Source organism: Oreochromis niloticus, linkage group LG2 (assembly GCF_001858045.2).
Source record: "Oreochromis niloticus isolate F11D_XX linkage group LG2, O_niloticus_UMD_NMBU, whole genome shotgun sequence".
NCBI lineage: Eukaryota > Metazoa > Chordata > Actinopteri > Cichliformes > Cichlidae > Oreochromis > Oreochromis niloticus.
In genome coordinates, this window is record NC_031966.2 from 806,584 (window position 1) to 825,165 (window position 18,582).

The window sequence follows — 18,582 nt, forward strand, 5'->3', positions numbered from 1 at the left end:
CGTGGAGGGTAACAACTGAAAATATGAACTGTAAGCTAAGACTCTCTTTTAAAAAAAAAAAAAAAAAATTAGCATTGTCGTTCGGCTTTTTATTTATCTATTTGTTGATTCACTCGAAGAGCAAGTAACGCAACCAAGTAATCAGTTTATATCAATCTTTTGTGATACACAGTCATATTTATATTATTTGTACAGTACGAATGATTTGTTTTGGTACCTGGTCAAACTTAAGCTCTCCTCTGTCTGCAGCAAACTCGCAGGCAGCAGCTTCTCCCCCCTCGCTCACATGTGTGCTGCGCTCAGTCGCCCAGTGCCTGAGCTCGGATCATACCAAAATTAGGGGAAATTTACGACGGTGCGCTCTGTGCTTCGTGTGTTGCTTTTGTTTTATACAGTTGTCAGTCAGGCTAACTAACAAATTACACTCCAAAAGACCCCATGCTTCTGAAAAAAATGACCCGGGCTTAAGCCCAGTAAGCCACCCCCCCGCTCCGCTGATGGTTGACTCCAAATCTCCCAAACACTATGTCGATTTGAGAGAGCAAGACCGAGACCAAAGTCAGTTGAGACCAAGACCACGTAAAAGTGGTCTCGAGACATGCAACTCTAATTGTTACTATATTTGATCGTAGAAATCTATATTTTTCCATCAATTTAAACTGAACAAACTGAAACTAAGTGTGGCATATGCAGCATATTGCTCTCTTGCTGTCATCGTGGGGGAAAAAGGCCTCTCAGCATGGTGTAGGGACACATCAGCTATTTGCCAAGCTGCTGCTAACGCTAGTGTGCCACACAGATGAATGGAAGTAGAGCTAAGGAGGGAAGGAGGTAGAGGATGAAAATGAAAGATGAGACTAAGAGAGCGTGGTCTTCTAGACCACGTCACTCCACAAGCTGGTAAACAGAACAAAGTACTATTACACAAACTTATTATCACATTCAGTAACACAGGCATGCATGTGATTCTGAACGTACTGACACAGAAATGGTCACAAACGTACTTATATAGCCTTTTAGTCTAAGTACCATCCAGCAGAGCAGGCCTGTGTTGTCATGGCAACCATATCCCAGCAGGAGAGAGTGTGAGGCAATATATGAGAGAGAGAGAGAGAGAGAGAGAGAGAGAGAGAGAGAGAGAGAGAGAGGGAAAAGTTGAGCTGAGGAGTGCCAGCTTTAAAGAGCTTTAATAGCAGAAACAGAGTGAAAGGGAATGAGCAGATATTTGGTCCGAGGTGAGAAGAGTCACACAAAGGGAAGAGCAGAGCAATAAACCAAAGCTTTTTAAAAAAAGGTTTGGCATGGTCACACCATACATATGTAAAAACAATACAAGAACAGAGAAAGTGGCTAACAAGAGCAGCCTGGATGGTGTCAATGCAAATTTGTTTGGGACTACAGAGCATCAGATCATTTCTCTTTGTAAAGCTGTTGGACAGGACGTAGTTAACAAAAAACACACAAGTGCTGAATCCTGATCTGAAGGTAGAGGCCACTGCTTAATCAGGCTTACAGGGACCACATCATCTGTAAAAATAGAGATATAACTCTTATGGACAGAGTTTCTGGGTGTTCATACGGACAAAGACTAAAAATTATGAGTGTTGTCAATGAAAAGCTCTCACAGCAGCGTGGAACAGACTGACCTGTTACCCCACACTCCCAAAGCTCCCACAACAGGACACCCCAACTCATGTGACTGGACATCTAGCTGAGCAACGTCCCCCACATCCTCAGACTGGCCTCATGCTCGACATGTTTGACATGAGGCAGAACATGAGCACGCTCTCTACAGCAGAAGAGTCTGAGTTTATGTGCTACACACTGCCCGCTTTGATCTTAGGTGACCAGTGAAACTCCCCCTACTGTCAGAATAGTATAACTACACACTGAATCCCTCAGATAACTGCAGTTTATAAAGGGCTTAAAGAAAAGCTGCTGCAGTAACTGAAGAACATCTGTCAGCTGTTTGGGCTAAATAGATAGAAATATAATTATAGTAAAGTTCTGGTGATTCACCAACTGTCCTGTAATTATAAATTATAAAGTAACATTTGAAAATGTCCTTTTTAAATTTTTTGACTGTGGATTCATTGATAAATACAACAGGAAACGGAGCTATTCTATAATGTAATTACAGTAATTGTGTTTTTCTATTACTCAGTGACTTTAGTGTGGTATAAATGGCCATGGGAGACCTCTTCATCAATAGGAAAAGTGGTAAAAGCTGTAGAAATGCAGTTAAAAGTCCAAAATGTAAGCCTTACCTCTTATTTGAGTCTCTGCTGGGCTCATTCTCGCCCCCGGTCCTCATGATTGACACCCCTGTTCTACAGTAACCCAGCAAAGGTAGAACTCAGGAGATGATACGTATCGAGTCTACTGTCTCACTATGAGTCCAGCAGCTCTCCATCCTCATTGTATTAATTATAGACTTCCAAAATTGTCCCAAATATTCTTTGAGATGGACTGAAAATCTCCACCATAGTCTCAGCAAACTCTTCTGGTCCAGATCTGAGCTGCACAGATACCCAAAGGCCCAAAGTACGACGTACAAATGCTGGCACAGAAATGGAAACTTGTCAGTCGTTTCTTCTAATGTGTATTTTGTTTAACCAATGACAGCTGTGGCCTCTGACCATTTTGAGATCCACAGCAACGTGTCATGGAGGACACATCTCCCTTAGAAGTAATTGTCACGGCGGTGGAACGGACTCAGGCACAGACTGAGAAAACTCGGACACGGGGTCCAGGGGTCACAATGAGGGCAGATCCAGATAAACCTATTTACAGAGACGAGGATTAATCCAAGCCAAGCACGGGAACAACAGAACCGATATAGAGCCAGGCAATACGAACGAGAGTTACTCAATATTCCAGCGACGAGTAGCTCAGAGCCCCTACCTTAAGAAGAGCCAGAGATCAAACTGCAAATCACCGGTGATCAGCTGCAGGTGCGTAGGCCAAGGGCGGAGCCCGATCTGAGCTCCGCCCAGGCAGACACACAGGAGAGAGAGCAAGGCGAGGAGAGCAAAACAACAAACAGTTGTGGCCACACTGGGCTGGCCGGGGAGGCACAGAGACCACGACAGTAATAAAGTGTTAAATGGTCTACTGAGCAGTGTTTTGTCTTCCATCGGATGCCTCTGAGGAAGCAAAAGAAGAAAGAAATGTTGATATTTAACAAGTCTTTGAGAGGAAAACATGAGATTAATGAGCCTGTCTCTATGAGTTTAACTTCTCAACCTTCTACATCCTTCTGCATCCTCAGTCTGTTTCCTTGCCTCCTCATCTTGTGTCTTAGTCCCTTCCCCCACAAACTCATCCATGAGGCAAAGATGAAACCCAGGAGTCTCGTCAGCGTCGCTCTCTTTACTGCTAGGAGACGTCAAACTAAAAACAAAGTTATTAACACCAGCAGAGAGAAGTAATCACAGATGTGTGACATCACAGAGTGATGACCGGTGTGTGTGATAGCGTGCCTGTGAGACTACGCTGGGATCATTTTCAGGTCTTTAATTAAAAAAGCTGAGAAACCAGTAAAGCCCAACCTGTGACATTAGCTAAATGGATAAACAAACTGGCTTGTTTTTATTCCCAAAAGTTCAACATTACCTGAGATAATTATTTTGTTCATCCTGTTGTAGCTGCTCTCATCACCATGTAGGCGAGTCTATAGGGACACTTACACTATTAGGCACTCACACCAAACCTTGAATAACAAAGTCCCTGAACTCAACAAATAAACGATGGTAAATGTCATGAGAAGGCCACATGTTTGTTTATTGATTTAAAATAAGGAACTCACAGGAAACACAACAAATGTTTACAGTTTATATTTGAGTAAACTGGACCAACTTTAGATGAAGTCTACAATAATCTTAAATTTAGATTTAAATTATGACTCAAACTACATCAAAATGCGCTGTCCAAATGAACACTGGTCATTACACAGCACCTCATGTTGTCAGGCAGTATGTGTGTGGTTCTTCATTCAGTCACTAATGCAGAAATGTGTTTGTGATGGCTCTAACTCCACCACTGCCATCACAGCCTGAAGACTCTGAATGTAATCAATAATATTTAACAACACTGACGGGTGTGAGTTATGCAGAGTTGGTAACTGATAAGTTTAGAAGGTTAGAAAGCATTCTGGTGCACGGTGATCTGTGGTGATGCTACACAGTGAAAAGGTGATGGAGCGGCTGTAGCTCAGGCGGTGGAGCAGCTCATGTTGAAAAGTGGGATTTATGAACCATTTCAGTCCACTCTAATGTCAAAGGTGAAACTTCTGCAGGGACAGGAAACTAAAATCACACATACTACACCTTGTTGTATTACAGCAACATGTACGGCGCAGTGATGAGCACTGCTGCCTGAGTTCGACTCCATCACCTGGCTGAGCCTTTCTGTGTGGAGTTTACATGTTCTCCCCATGTTTGCATGAGTTCCCTGTTCGATACTGTTGACCATAGACCATATTTAGTTACAGCAATTAGAGCATGCTATAGGTATTAAAGGTACTCTCCTGCAGTGGTTGGAATCAAACTCGGCAGCACTACAGTCATCCAACGGTCATCCAGCAAAAGAAATTTGGTGAAGAATATCAGTGGGTCTATTTAAACCTAATGTCCTAAAAGAGAGAAATGAAACTACAGAAAGCAAAAAATAAATAAATATAATCTTAGAGCAATAAATGCCTAACCGAACACAACATAAAGCGCAGTGTCCTGGGTAAAAGGCCTGTATCTGACTGACAAGATCAACTGCAGCCAGTGCCAGATGTTCTCGTTTGACTTTTTTCAACAGTCACGTGGAACATGTTCAGTCTACAAGCTAAGAATAGCAGAAAGAAAAAAATATATAGACATCTCACAATTTTAGAGGCTTTATTTTGAAACTAATCTGTTTCCTGCAAGACTGGATTTGATGTCAAAATTCATCTATGACATGATCTCTGCACTCAACAATGTCAACCCATCACTGTGTTGATATTATTATTGGCAGAATATTTGCAATCCTTTAACTGAAGATAAAAAAAAAACCCTTTGACCCTCTTATTTCTATTTGTACTTGGTAGAAATAATAGTCTAAACAGGCAGCTGATGGAGAATAGCTACAGGAGCTGTACTGCCTTTCAATAGCAGACTTCCACTCATGTCTAGTACAAATGCACTGCCTACAACTGTACTTGCCCCAAAATTCATTAACCCGTGGTCAGTTAATACAATTTGCAGCACTATACTAATGTGTCCAATACTGCTGGCCAGTGAAGAATGATACAGGCAGTAATGGATTTTACATGAATATCACTGTGCTTTCATTGATATTAGACCCTGCTCTGGAAGATTACACTATTAGTCTATGGTGATGAGATCACTGCTGTGGCAGGTGGTTTAATAGCAAGGGGACAGGTTATAGAGAGACAGAATTCAATCAAATAGGAGGGAATTGGTGCAGATAATTGTCACTCATTTCCACCAATAAGCACTGCCCTGCAATAAGGACCTGTGATGGGGTTGTGTGCACGTGGCCTTGATAGACTTCAGAGGTTATGTGTTCCAGCCTTCAGCTGAAACTGTGAGTGGAGTCAATGCTGCAGAGAAGTGGCAGCGTTGGGGAAACGAACCTCTGTGTACGCCTCAGGAAATGTTATTTCTGGCTCTTAGACAGCATATTATTTTTCATTATGTTCATATTTGTGTTTATCTCATCTATCTTTATGGAAGGAGAAGCGAGATCTCTAATGATCCTGTGTGTGTAGATCAAATACTGTTTAAAAAAAGAAGAACATTTTGTAATGTAGGGTTATTTTTCACTGTTGCTCTCCTCTGTGCTGTTATGTATGAAATATACTTATGTAATAATACATGTAAAAAACCTCACTGCTAACACTAGTGTTATTTCACTGGTCAGTTAGCTAAACCAAACAACAATTTACACTGTGTGACTATGCTGAGGATCTGTAAGGCATCTTTTCTTGTGAAAGTCTTTATTTATTAAATAAAAGCAACATTTATACTTTACTATGTCAATAATACTGGTTAGAGTGCTAAACCAGTGGAAAAAGGGAAGATTGTTGTTTATGCCATGTAATTTTCTTGGTTATGCTGTAAGCCAGGAACATCTTGCACTTATGGGCCGTCATATCTCGCTACAGTTCATATTGCTTATGTGGAGAGACAGTCACAACATAAAAGAAACAGGCATTTAAGGATGTTGGGGCTGGATCAGGCTGCTGGAGATTCCCATGATGCACTGGGTGTTTCTTCTTCACTCACTATGTGTTAATAGACCTCTCTGCACTGAATCATCCTTGTTATTAATCTCTGTCTCTCTTCCACAGCATGTCTTTATCCTGTCTTCCTTCTCTCACCCCAACCGGTCGCAGCAGATGGCCCCGCCCCTCCCTGAGCCTGGTTCTGCCGGAGGTTTCTTCCTGTTAAAAGGGAGTTTTTCCTTCCCACTGTTGCCAAAGTGCTTGCTTGCATATGATTGTTGGGTTTTCTCTGTATGTATTATTGTAGGGCCTATGATATAAAGCACATTGAGGCGACTGTTGTTGTGCTGTATAAATAAAACTGAATTGAATTGGTGCCTGGACCAGTGAGTATAGAGTATGTATGGGGAGTGTGAGTGTGTGTACTGTGTACAGTTCTGTGTGTCCATGTTGGGTGAGTGTGTGAGTGTTTATGTCTATGTGTCAGGTTGTTTCTTACACTCCACCTCCCTCGGAACATCTCTGCCCCCCCCCCATGTGTGGGGTCCTGTCTCCCCCACCACACTCCCTGCTAGTGGCTGGAGCCTCCACCTGCTGGTGCATCGGTGGTTCTAGGTGTGGTCGCATGTGTACTGGCTCACTCCCGGGAGCTGTTTGGCGGGGCCCGGCAGCCCTAGGCTCTGCTGGGCCCCCTCCAGAGGGCCCTTGGATCTCAGTCTGCCCTGGCGTAGCTGGCACCCGACTTGTCACTGCAGCCCTAAGGGGTATCTGCATCAAAGCTGCTAGGTGACCCCTGTCCAGGGCTCTCCTCAGCTCTTTTCTCTCTTTTCTACACTGAAAAAAAGGGATTGTCCAACTCTTGGATTTACGTAAACATCTTGCGTGTATTTAACATAAGTGCCTCATGCTTTAAAGTTAAGTGTAACTATATAGTGTAGAAACTACATGATATGCAGAGAGGCTAGATTAAATTGTTCATATGGTAAATGGTAAATGGCCTGCATTTGTATAGCGCTTTTCTAGTCCATAGGACCCCAAAGCGCTTTACACTACATTCAGTCATTCACCCAGTCACACACACATTCACACACTGGCGATAGCAAGCTACATAGTAGCCACAGCTGCCCTGGGGCGCACTGACAGAGGCGAGGCTGCCGGACACAGGCGCCACCGGGCCCTCATATCATGTTCGAGTGAAGTAAGTCAATAACTTTCAGTCTCGTACGCTTTGGATCGTGGTTTCAGGAAGGCATCCATCTCAGTCAAATCGAGCAAATTGGGTGGTTGTTACATTAAAAAAGTCTAACTTGTAATTTAAACACAATAATATCATGTTTCTATAAACGTAATTAAATCATGAAGGATCTGTATGAAATTCAACAACTTAATTTGTTCTTGTTGAGATGACATGATACAATCTAGTAAGAGTGGTTAGTTGCTGAACTCATGAAATTCACAAGATCGCACGAGATGTCAAACTGCAGGAAAATCACTGGAGCTATAAGAGGCAGACAATTATACACACACCACGTGTATGCTATTGCTATTTATTGTGGTTTAACCTGTCAAGGACAAAAACGTACAAAAAAATTCTGCATCAAGCCTTGAAATCATAGCTTTCCTACTTTTGTTAAGTCTGGATTGTTGGCATGGTGGTTAGTGCTGTTGCTTCACAGTAAAAAGATCCTGGGTTCAAATCCACAATCTGGCTAATTTGCACTGGTTTCTCTCTGGGTATTTTGGTTTCTTCCCACAGTTAAAAGTCATGCAGTTTATTAGAGTTAGGTTAATTGGTGATTCTAAATTACCTGTCAATGTAAGTGCAAATGGTTGTTTGTGATAGACTTGTGAGTTGTCCAGGGTGTACCCTGCCTTGTAACCTATCACTTCAGGGTTATTTCCCTGCAACCAGGATAAAGATAGGAGGATGGTAGTTGTTTAGATCCATTCAATTTTTATGGTAACCAGGATCTAGACTTTGTTGAACATTATATAATATGAAGAGAACATGTAGTATATAAGTGATGTTAAGGTTCAAATATTGAGGCGGAATCCAAAAATAATAACCACTGATCCGGGCTGGTGCAATTAGACGGAGATTTTAATGTACACACATGCGGAGTCCAACACTGTGCAGATTCAGCGTTGAACTAACTTACAATAGTCAGAACAAAGACTTTATAGGGTTGGCAGTCTGCCTGTTGCCAGGCAGACTCAATACAGCATACGTCACTCCAAAACCACAACCATTCTGTTGACAACTTTTAACATAGTTTAAAAAGAACATCGTCTTCGGCTCGAACCCAGGTGCTTCCTGTCACCATCCTGCCCAGGCTTATCTTCTGGAACATCAGGTCCATGTTCTGCACAAACTGTCACTCAGGCACAACTTTGCAGTCGCAAGCAAAACATAATTAAACTCTTACCTATATAAATGAGTCTACATATGTGTGTGTGGGGGTGTGTGTGTGCTGTCCTTTATTTCACCCTCCACTTCATCGGCTGAACCTTGTAACCTTTCCACCAGACAGAAGGCCAGCACGTACACAACTGAAACTATGTGTGTGTATGTGTGTAATAATCTTGACTGATATATACAATGTGTCATGGTCCTGGGTCGGTGACCCAGCGCTTTACGTTTATTATTATCCTTTGTCTAGTTTATTCTGATTGTGTATTTGTTCTTAGTGTTTGAGTTGTGTGTTTCTTTCATTCCTACCTGCGTCTCTCCTTTGTGCTCCCTCTGTTGGTCCCTGGTGTTAGTGTTCCCCTGTCTCGTCAGGTTAATCAGGTCCAGCTGTGTCTCCCACCTGTGTGTGATTTCCCAGTGTCCCTCTGTGTATTTATAGTGAGTGTTTTCCTCTGTTCCTCGTCGCGTCGTCTGTATTCATCCTCTGTGTCACCCTGCGTTCTCTTCGTGCTCTCCCTGCTGTCCTCCTCTCGTGTTTCAGGTTTGCCGTTCTATAGCTTAGTTTTCCCAGTTCAGTTTATCCTTAGTTCTGTTGTGCCTTCCCCACCTTGTGTTCTGCCTCCTGTGAATAAATCTCCCTGCATCTCTAGTAAGTGTTGCATCTGAGTCCTCCTTTCCTCTCATCACACGGCCGCTGCCCCGAGCCGTGACACAATGTATAAAACAAATGTTTCAATCTAATACAACTACTTAAAGCTTAATCAAAGCTTAATCAAAAATATAAATGCATAATAAAATAACCTGCTCAAAATACTTGCACTCAGACTCTGCTTTCGGTTTCACTTTTGCAAAGCATGCAACTTCAAAAACATGTAACTTCCTGTCTTTACACAGAGTATATTTCCTGTCCCTGCAGTTCCGTCTCTCACCCGCTGAAGACTTCAGTGTAAAAATATAAAAACATTCAAAAGCCTTTAAAATTATAGATTCAACTCAACAGTTTAAAGTGGTTCTTCCTAGACCTGTAATAAAGCTTAATTGGGTGCCAATATGTTTAAACATCTAAATGCACTATCAATATTAATAATTAATGAAATAGTAATAATGATCATAAAAAATAGCAGCAAATAATAGCAGTAAAATATTCCTACTCTTCACAGTGACCAAGTAGTATTGGGGTAAAAGTTATTGAATAGTGTTGAAATAAAATGACAAAATTGTGAAAGATTAAAATATTCCAAGAGCTCAACTTACTTCATCTAAACATGTTTCAATCGCGTTTTATGAACACAAAATGCACAGGTTTATTGAATTTTGAAAAAGTTGTGTTGATTGAACTCAATTGTTTAAGTTTCTGCCAAAGCAAAACATTTGTGTGCAACCGATGTCCACTATTGAATCAAGTAAATCCAACAAGGCCTTTTTTTCAGTGTGGATAGCATTACCATCACCATCAAATTAGGTATTTGGTTTAATATATTGTTACTTCAAAATTAAACGTAAACATGTTGTTTTGCATTTTGCAGCCCTGATTCAAACTATCACAAATGTTTCCATGCAAACCACAGCGTGAAATATTTAATATTCATATTATTACATTTAAACAAAGGAGAATTCTGAGGATGGAATACATGACATAAGTCTAACATTCATCAATGTAACATGGCATTAGTATCATAATACTTGTGTATGTAATGTAAATTTGTCTGTTATTGTGTAAATACTTACGCTATTGCGTACTTCACGCACATGGAGAGATGCCAAACTGCCTTTCATTGTTCTTGTAACAGTGACAATAAAAAGCTATTCTACATGAAAACATCAACCTTTATTATCTTATTACTGTAACGTTAGTAGCGCTGCATGCCACCGGTTCAACATGTTTGATTCCAGATTACTCTTGTACTGTTTACAGTCTTTGATATTACTGTCACCACTATTGTTTCCACATTATTACCTCGAGTTATTTCCCCATTATAAACTTCAGATTAATATTAATCAGTTTAATAGAAATCAGTTCCATGGGTTCCATGATAAGAATGCTGCTCTTGGGAAAAAGTCAAAATATCACTAAAAACAGTCAAAGTTTCATTGTGAACATACTGCATGTTTTCAGATTGTGCACACGAGTATCTGTTTAGCATTAAAAAAAAAGTTTAGTACAAGTTTTAAAAAACGGATTTTGTAGCCAGAGGCTTCTGTCAGATACAAATGTGGCAAATTTGTTTCAATCACACAGGCAGGTTAAAGCAGGTAAAATAAAAAAGTGTGAAACAGAACAGAGGGTGACGCTCTCCAAACCAGGCTTCAGGTGCTGAACACTGAGCATGCACCAAGCAGAGGAGTCAACTCCTCGAAATCAGCTAAATACCAGATTTCAAAATAAATTCACAGGACCAAAAGCTGTCTCGTTTTAGTTTATATCCAAGTACCACAATTATAGTTTAATGAGCAAACGTTAATGAAACTCAGTTTTTGGTTTTTAATGGTGGAAAGCCAAGAGCATCATTTCAGAAAAGAAGAAGAAACAAACAAAGAAAAGCTAATAGACCAAATGGGACAAACTGGAAAAGGCAAATGATGCCAAAGCTTCCATAAGAAAAATATCAAAGACTGAAAAACAGAAAAGGGGAAACTGAGTCCCCACAATGTGGCCGTGTAAAAAAAATGCATGTTCCCAAATTATGAGTAATATGTGGGTACACATGCATTCATAAACACACAAACACACTCACTAATTTAAACGGTTAGATTTATCACTGTGCTAGCCACTTTCAAATGCACAGCAACAAAACTACAAAGAAAACAAGGAAAGAAATAAGTCCGAAGTCTTAGTAATGAATGCAGAAACACTGTTAATGCCACCTCATGGGGAAAACTTCTGTTGCATTTGGGTGCTCTTGGTAAGCTCATTAAAACTGCTGGCTTGGGAATTTAAGGGATTATTTAATCTTATTTATAAAATCAGGGTATGGGAACTCAATGCAAGCTCCAAGTAGAGCTTCATCATGCAACAGGAAGAAATGGGAGTGAGACAAAACATTTTTCTGAGCATGCAGTTTATTGAAAACAACGTTTAAACTGAAACAGGCTGTTTACAGCAAAACTTTACAACAACACCCCCAAAAAACCTGTAAATCCCCCAAAACAGAGATCAAAGTTCCAAACATGAACTCAGTAATGAGCAGCTCCACCGTTATTGTTGATCACTTCAAAAATTTGTTACGCCATGCTTGATGCAAACGCTTCCATGAGGTGAGTGGGAGATAAATAAAAGATAAATAAATATCATCTGTGTTTAAGAAAATGACAAAGATCATTAAAAAATGGCTTTATACCAAATCACTGACAGACAAACTGTTATAAGACTCTGGATATGCTTCTGGAAAAAATGTTTTTTAATTTGTTATGTTTTATCGATAAAAACTCAGAAGCATAGTTACCATTACGACTCTGAAGATTGAATCTATGAGCTGTGGGAACACGCTATCACAGAGCCATGTGGGTGTCACACCAGCAAAGACACAGCTGCAGCTAATACTTCTTAATGATTTCATGTCATCTGCAGCATATGAACACCACTGGGTTCATGTGAAAACAGCTCTGATGAGCTTATCTATTCTTAAGTGGCAGATATTGGAGATTTCATGGAATCGGTTTCATTCATCATTGTCTTGTGGTTTCTATGCAGAGACACACGTGCTTTCTGTACACACCAGCTTCCTAGTAAACACAACTGTCAACATACCGTCTATATAAAAATGTGAGTTACTGTCACACTTGTCTTGTAGACAGAGCTGACTTCCGTCTATTTTCTGCTGCTTATGCAAGTCCAGGTCATGGAGAACAGTCTAAGCAGAGAACCAGTATTGTCCTCATGCTGTTCTATCTGTTCCAGTCTCTTCAGGTGAAACCTGCCATCCATAAGGAAAGTATTCTGGTGTAAATGTGTATAGATGTTCTGGCTTACTAATTGTTGGACGTGTTGTAAATTCCTTGGTTGTCAGTAGGTGATGATATAAGTGATGGTGTGGCTCATTCCTGTAGGTACGAGTTCAGAGATAGTGGCTAATGTTATCGTCATTGCAAATGGGACAAAAGTTGAGGTACTGCAAGATTTTATTTTACTTTCTTTGTACTTAAAATATTATGTTTGTGCAGCAGCACACAGAAGAAGGTCCTGGTTCGACGTTTCTGTGTGGTGTTCCCATGTTCTACTTGTTTAAATGGGTTCTCTCTGGGTTCTCTGGAAGAGCATAGATGGATATGTGTGTTTTACAGCCTAGATTTAATTTTAGGGCTGAAATGATTCATTGGTTTTTTCCAATAATTTGATTACAAAAAATTCTCGACACATTATTTGCTTTGATGCTTTGTTTAACACATGAGTCTATAGCACGCCACTGTCGCCATGGAAATGTGAACTGTATTTGCCACTAAAAACAGACCTGCAATACAAACGTATTTAGGAGCAGTGTGGGAATAACACATTTGACAACATTAAGCTCACAGAGCCCCCAGTTTTAAACAAAAACACTGATAACCCAGTGGCAGAAGTATTGATGATGATGATGGCATCATGGCTTATCTGTTTACACACCACACTGAGCATGCTTAAATTATACAGCTAGCTGTTTAAGCTAAGTAATGGCAGTCGTCCTATTTTACATGGAAAAACAGGAGTGAGTCTAAAGGGGGGCATGGGGTGTACTAGACCAGATTCATTTTAAGGCTTTCATAAGATTTTTCAGATTGAAAGTGAAATAATATAAAATGTGTTAATTAAACCAAGTTAGTTTTAAACATAAAAAAATATAAAAACTTTTTTCACAGCCAACAGAAATATACATGGGTCGTTAAAACTCAGAGTAAATTCTTTATGCCTTAGTTTAGATGTCTTATTTTATCAACTTTGACCTTTGACTGCAGCTCATTTATATAATTTTGCATTTAAGAAAATGTTTTCTTTAAAAAAAATTAAGTTAATATGGAACATAGATAAAAGTATTTCTTATCCGATTACTCAATCAATCAGAATCAGAATCAGAAGACTTTATTTATCCCCAAGGGGCAATTAACAAACAACCGAGCAGCATACGTTGAAGATAAGGACAATAAGAACAGGCAATAGGAGTGAAATGATAAATACACAGAATATACAGTATATACAGTTTTAAAATTACGCAGTTAATGGATGGAGTAATCAATGGAGTAATCCATAGATTACTCGATTACTTTTTTTTTTTTTTTTTGTCTGTCCCATTTGGTTCTTAAGCCGTCAGAATTGTTGTCCGAAGACCAACAAGGATACCAAATGGATTTATTTTGCCAAATGGATCATCATGGCATTGCCGTATTGGTCCATTTGATCAAACTTTGTTGTTATTATTTATTTTATTTTCAGTTGTTACAGATGGGACAGACATGACTGGGGGATAGGAAAGGGAGAAAGAAAGAGAGGAAGGAAAAGAAAAACAGAAGGGAAAAGGGACAGTGAGAAAGGGCACTTATAAAGACAAAGAGAAAGAAAAAAAAAAAAATCTCCTGGATCACCTGTTGAGAGAAAAAGAAGAGAAGACAAGCAAAAAAAACCAAACAAAAACAAAGCAACATACTAAACACAACACCATCACGTTAATCTAGGTGAGTGTGAACAGCAGTAAATACTAAATATTGAAAGTTGTTGTGCAGCACACAGGACAGACAGCGCACAATGTGCTTTGAAGTAGCAGCTAAGAAAGGTGTAGTTTATGTCTACGAACAGTGAACACCCGTGTGCACACCTGTGTGGATCAACGCGCTTGTATACAAAAGGTTTTCCCATGTAACGGTCTGCTAGAGGGTGTGGAGGCCCATAGCCCCGTCCCCCAGGGCATGAAGCAGGCATGGAGGAGATCCAGGCTCCAGACATCCAGAGGACCCAGAGTGCGAGAGCCCAAGGAGTACCACCGGAGGGGCATCCGTGCCACCTTCCTGGGAAGGGCTGAGGAGATCCCCAGACGAGGGGGTCACCCAGTAGCCACGGAGCAGAAGCCAGAGGGGGCTGCACCGGCGTGCCCGCCGGCTCCGCCGGCAGCCAGCTGTGCCAGAGTGAACCGAGTTGCAGGCCCCGAGGCCGGAGGCCCGAGGGCCCCCTTTGCCCCGGAAGAGGCCTGACCGAGCGACAGGCATCGGGCCCCGCCAAGTAGCCACCGGGAGTGAGCCGGTGCATACCTGAGCGCCCAGCTCCGGACACCAAGAACCACCAATGCACCAACCCCTGAGGGCATCAGCTACCAGCAGGGAGTGTGGTGAGGGGAGATAGGCCTCCACACTTGGAGGGCCTGGGAGTACCCAGGGAGGTGGAGTCTAAGACCCGACCTGACATATAGACACAGACAAACAGGCACACACAGACATAAACATGCTTTCCCACCCTCATGCACACATATACAAACACTCAGCACTCACCCAACGTAGGGATAGACATACATAGACATGTACACACAATCATACTCCCCAAAAATACTCTATGCCCTGGGTCCAGGTACCCTCGCCCCCAGAGGGGGAAACGGCACCCAGACCCAAGAGATGTGACCCTTTCCCCCGGGGTGGAGGCAAGCAGACCGCCCCAGGCTCCGCAGCAGCAGGGAGGCCAATCGGACAGCCAACACCTCCTCCCAGCCCCCCGCCCGATGGCTAGTAGAGAACGGGGGTGTGTGAAGACCCCATACCTCCCTCCTCCCGCTCATGTGTAGTGTTGCTGCGTGTTGTTCTAAAGTGCATTTAAAACAAGGGAGGGCATGGTGCTGCTGCCAGAGAGCAGCAGGTGTTAGCACGGCCCCTCCCGAGAACCCTCAATGTCTACATGGATTTAAAATTGAGAGGTGGGCACCGGCGCCAGAGGTAGGGTTGAATACACAGACCGTCCTCTGGACGCCGTTAACGTGATCACCCTCAAGGCCCTATATATATATATGTGTGTGTGTGTTATGAGAGTGTGAATAATGTGGATGTCTAAGTTGTGAAATAAAATTGAGGCACAGGTGGCCAGAAGGGGACAGAGGGGGGGAATGCCTCCCCTGCACCCTGGTGACACACCCGCACCCCAAGGCCCTACCTGTGTGGGTGGGTGTGGTGGAGCGGGAAGAGGGAGGCAGCCGGGGATGGGGAGGAAAAGAAGGGAGGGGCAAGATGCCCCTCCTTAGGGCCAGCTCCCCAGCTGACCCCAGTAGGCACCCCCGTCCTCTAGTACCCACCAAGGCAAGGGAGCCCAGGCCCATCCCGATCGGGGCCCACGGCAGCAGCACCGCTAAGCCCCACAGGACCTGGGGAAGCCCACCCCACCCCACCGCAGAGGAAACTATACCCACCCCAACATTCAATCATCTCCAGACTACACAAGACAACAGACACCCAGGTTAGGTTTATTCTCCACCTCTCCTGTGTCTCTCCCCCACCTGCAGAGTGGACTTCTGCAAGGATGGAACAACCTCCCTGCCAGTTGAAGAGTCCCCCAGTTAGGTCGATGCACCAGAGGCCCCCTGCGCCAGGGCTGAGCCCCCGTGCACCCACTGGCCCACAACCTCGGCGACACACCGACGAGGACCGAAGCCCCCAAGGCCCAGCCAGAGCCCCATCACGGAGACGAAGCACCCCCGAACCCCAAGCCCCCCGCCTGCTCCGGATCCACTCAGGGGCAGCCAGGCTACCAGGCCAGTAACCTACGTCCGCCAGTACAGACCATCCCCCAGCCACGCTGCACGCAGCCACGAGGAGAACACCCTCTAAGAGCGACCAGAGCCACTCACCAGGTTATGACCACAACCCCCCGGGTTGTGCCCTCCAGGGATAACGTCTCTAGGGTTCTCCTGGCGCCCTAAGCCCATCCCAACCTCCACATCAACCACAATAGCGAAGGCAGGACCAAACCATGACCCCCCACCCCCACTAGGTGATGAAGCCGATCAAAGGAGCCCAAAGGGATTGATCAAATGTGGTGGCAGAGGCTGTATCAAGACTAATGTGATCTATTAGATGGTTTTTATATTGATAAGAATTAAGATTATTTTTATTTTTCCAGTTAAGGAGGACCGTTTTCTTGGCAATGCATAGGGCTGTAAAAACAATGTGGGCTGTGTTTATTTCTGCAGTGACCTCATCCAAGTTGCTCAGCAAGCATACTAAAGGGGAGGCTGGAATGTTACATTTCAGACACTTTGATAAGTCTTCACATATCTCACGCCAAAACTTCTGCACTGGTGGACAGAACCAAAGAGCGTGGATGTAATTGTCTGGTGTATTGCCTTGACAGTGTGAGCAGTTGTTGGAAGAAGTAAAGCCCATCTTGAACATCCGATGACCTGTATAGTGCACTCTGTGTAGTATTTTGTATTGTATTAATTGCAGACTGGGATTTTTAATCAATTTAAAGGTTTTTAAGCATATCTGAGACCAGAAGTTTTGGTCTAAGCTTACTGATAAATCTGCTTCCCACTTTGCAATAGGAAGGGATATTGATTCATCTATTTTAGAAAGTGTTCTGTATATTTTAGATAATAATTTGGGGGATTTAAGAGTAAGAAAGTGTACCGCACTTGGTGGTGTTTGTAATTCAGCTTGACTGAGGTTAAATCTCTTTTTTACTATGGATTTAATTTGTTGATATTCTAAAAATCTTTTCTTGTTGATCCCATATTGTGTAACTAGTCTGTCAAATGGAATAAATTCTGTTCCCTCTAATATATGTTCTAAGTATTTAATTCCTTTACAACTCCATTCTGGAAAATTAATCATATTATTGTTTTGTAATATGTCAGGGTTATTCCAGATAGGTGTACGTTTGCATGGGATTAATGAGGACGCTGTCATTTTTAGAAACTCCCACCATGCTGTCAGAGAAGAGCTGATGTTGATGCTTTTAAAGCATTCATGTCTTTTGATGTTTGAGCTGATAAATAGTAGGTCTGAAATTTCTAGATTATTACATAGTGCCTGTTCTACATCTAGCCAGGGCTCATCTAAGAAGCTGTGTTTAAACCATCTAGAGATGAACTGAAGCCTGTTGGCTAAAAAATAGTGATTAAAGTTAGGCAGATCTAATCCTCCTTTATCCTTGGTCCTTTGTAATGTTTTTAAGCTGATACGTGGGGGTTTGTCTTTCCAAAGGAATTTAGAAATACATGAGTCTAGAGATCTGAACCAATCTTGTGATGGCTTATTTGGGATCATTGAAAACAAATAGTTTATTTTTGGCAAGATCATCATTTTTATAGCGGCAACCCTTCCCATGAGTGATATGGGTAAAGATTTCCATCTAGCCAGATCGCTTTCTACTGTCTTTAAAAGCGGGATGTGGTTTAATTTAGTTAATTCTGAAAGCTTAGGAGAGACATTAATACCTAAATATTTTATATTTCCAGATTGCAGTGGTGTAGGAGAAGAATTATGGAAGGAGCAATTAATCGGAAGAACTGTAGATTTTGACCAGTTGATTGAATAATCTGAGACTCTTGAAAAAGAATTTATCAATTCAATCACCCCAGAGATATTGGTTTGTGAGTTTTGGAGAAAAAGTGACACATCATCTGCGTAAAGGCTGATTTTATGTTCTACATTCTTGCATTTTATGCCCTTAATTACTGAATTCTGTCTAATTGCTGCTGCTAGTGGCTCAATAAAAATTGCAAACAGTGAAGGGGAGAGTGGGCATCCCTGCCTGGTGCCCCTCAGGAGACAGAAGCTGGAGGATGTTTGATCATTTGTTCTGACACAAGCTGTTGGGGAATTATATAATATTTTTAACCAGTTTATGAAAGAGGTTCCAAAACCAAATTTGTGTAAAGTTGCAAATAGAAATTTCCAGTTAACTCTGTCAAATGCTTTTTCTGCATCAAGAGACAATATTATGGTTTCAATGTTTTTGCTGCATGAGTAGTCTGTTAAATAAGATTTTCAGATTGAAAGTGAAATA

General features: G+C 42.0%; 1 long non-coding RNA gene across 2 annotated transcripts; it reads right to left on the reverse strand.

The window, feature by feature from the left end:
* Positions 1 to 203: 203 nt before the first annotated feature.
* On the reverse strand, positions 204 to 3,499 carry LOC112847537 (uncharacterized). Of its 2 annotated transcripts, none has more exons than XR_003221124.1 (3): positions 3,247 to 3,499; positions 2,860 to 3,146; positions 204 to 2,783 (listed from the first exon to the last, which is right to left on the reverse strand). It is a non-coding gene; the product is annotated as an uncharacterized LOC112847537 (long non-coding RNA). The 2 variants fall into 2 exon arrangements; XR_003221122.1 differs by having other exon boundaries at positions 204 to 1,527; positions 2,268 to 3,146.
* Between the last annotated feature and the right edge of the window lie 15,083 nt (positions 3,500 to 18,582).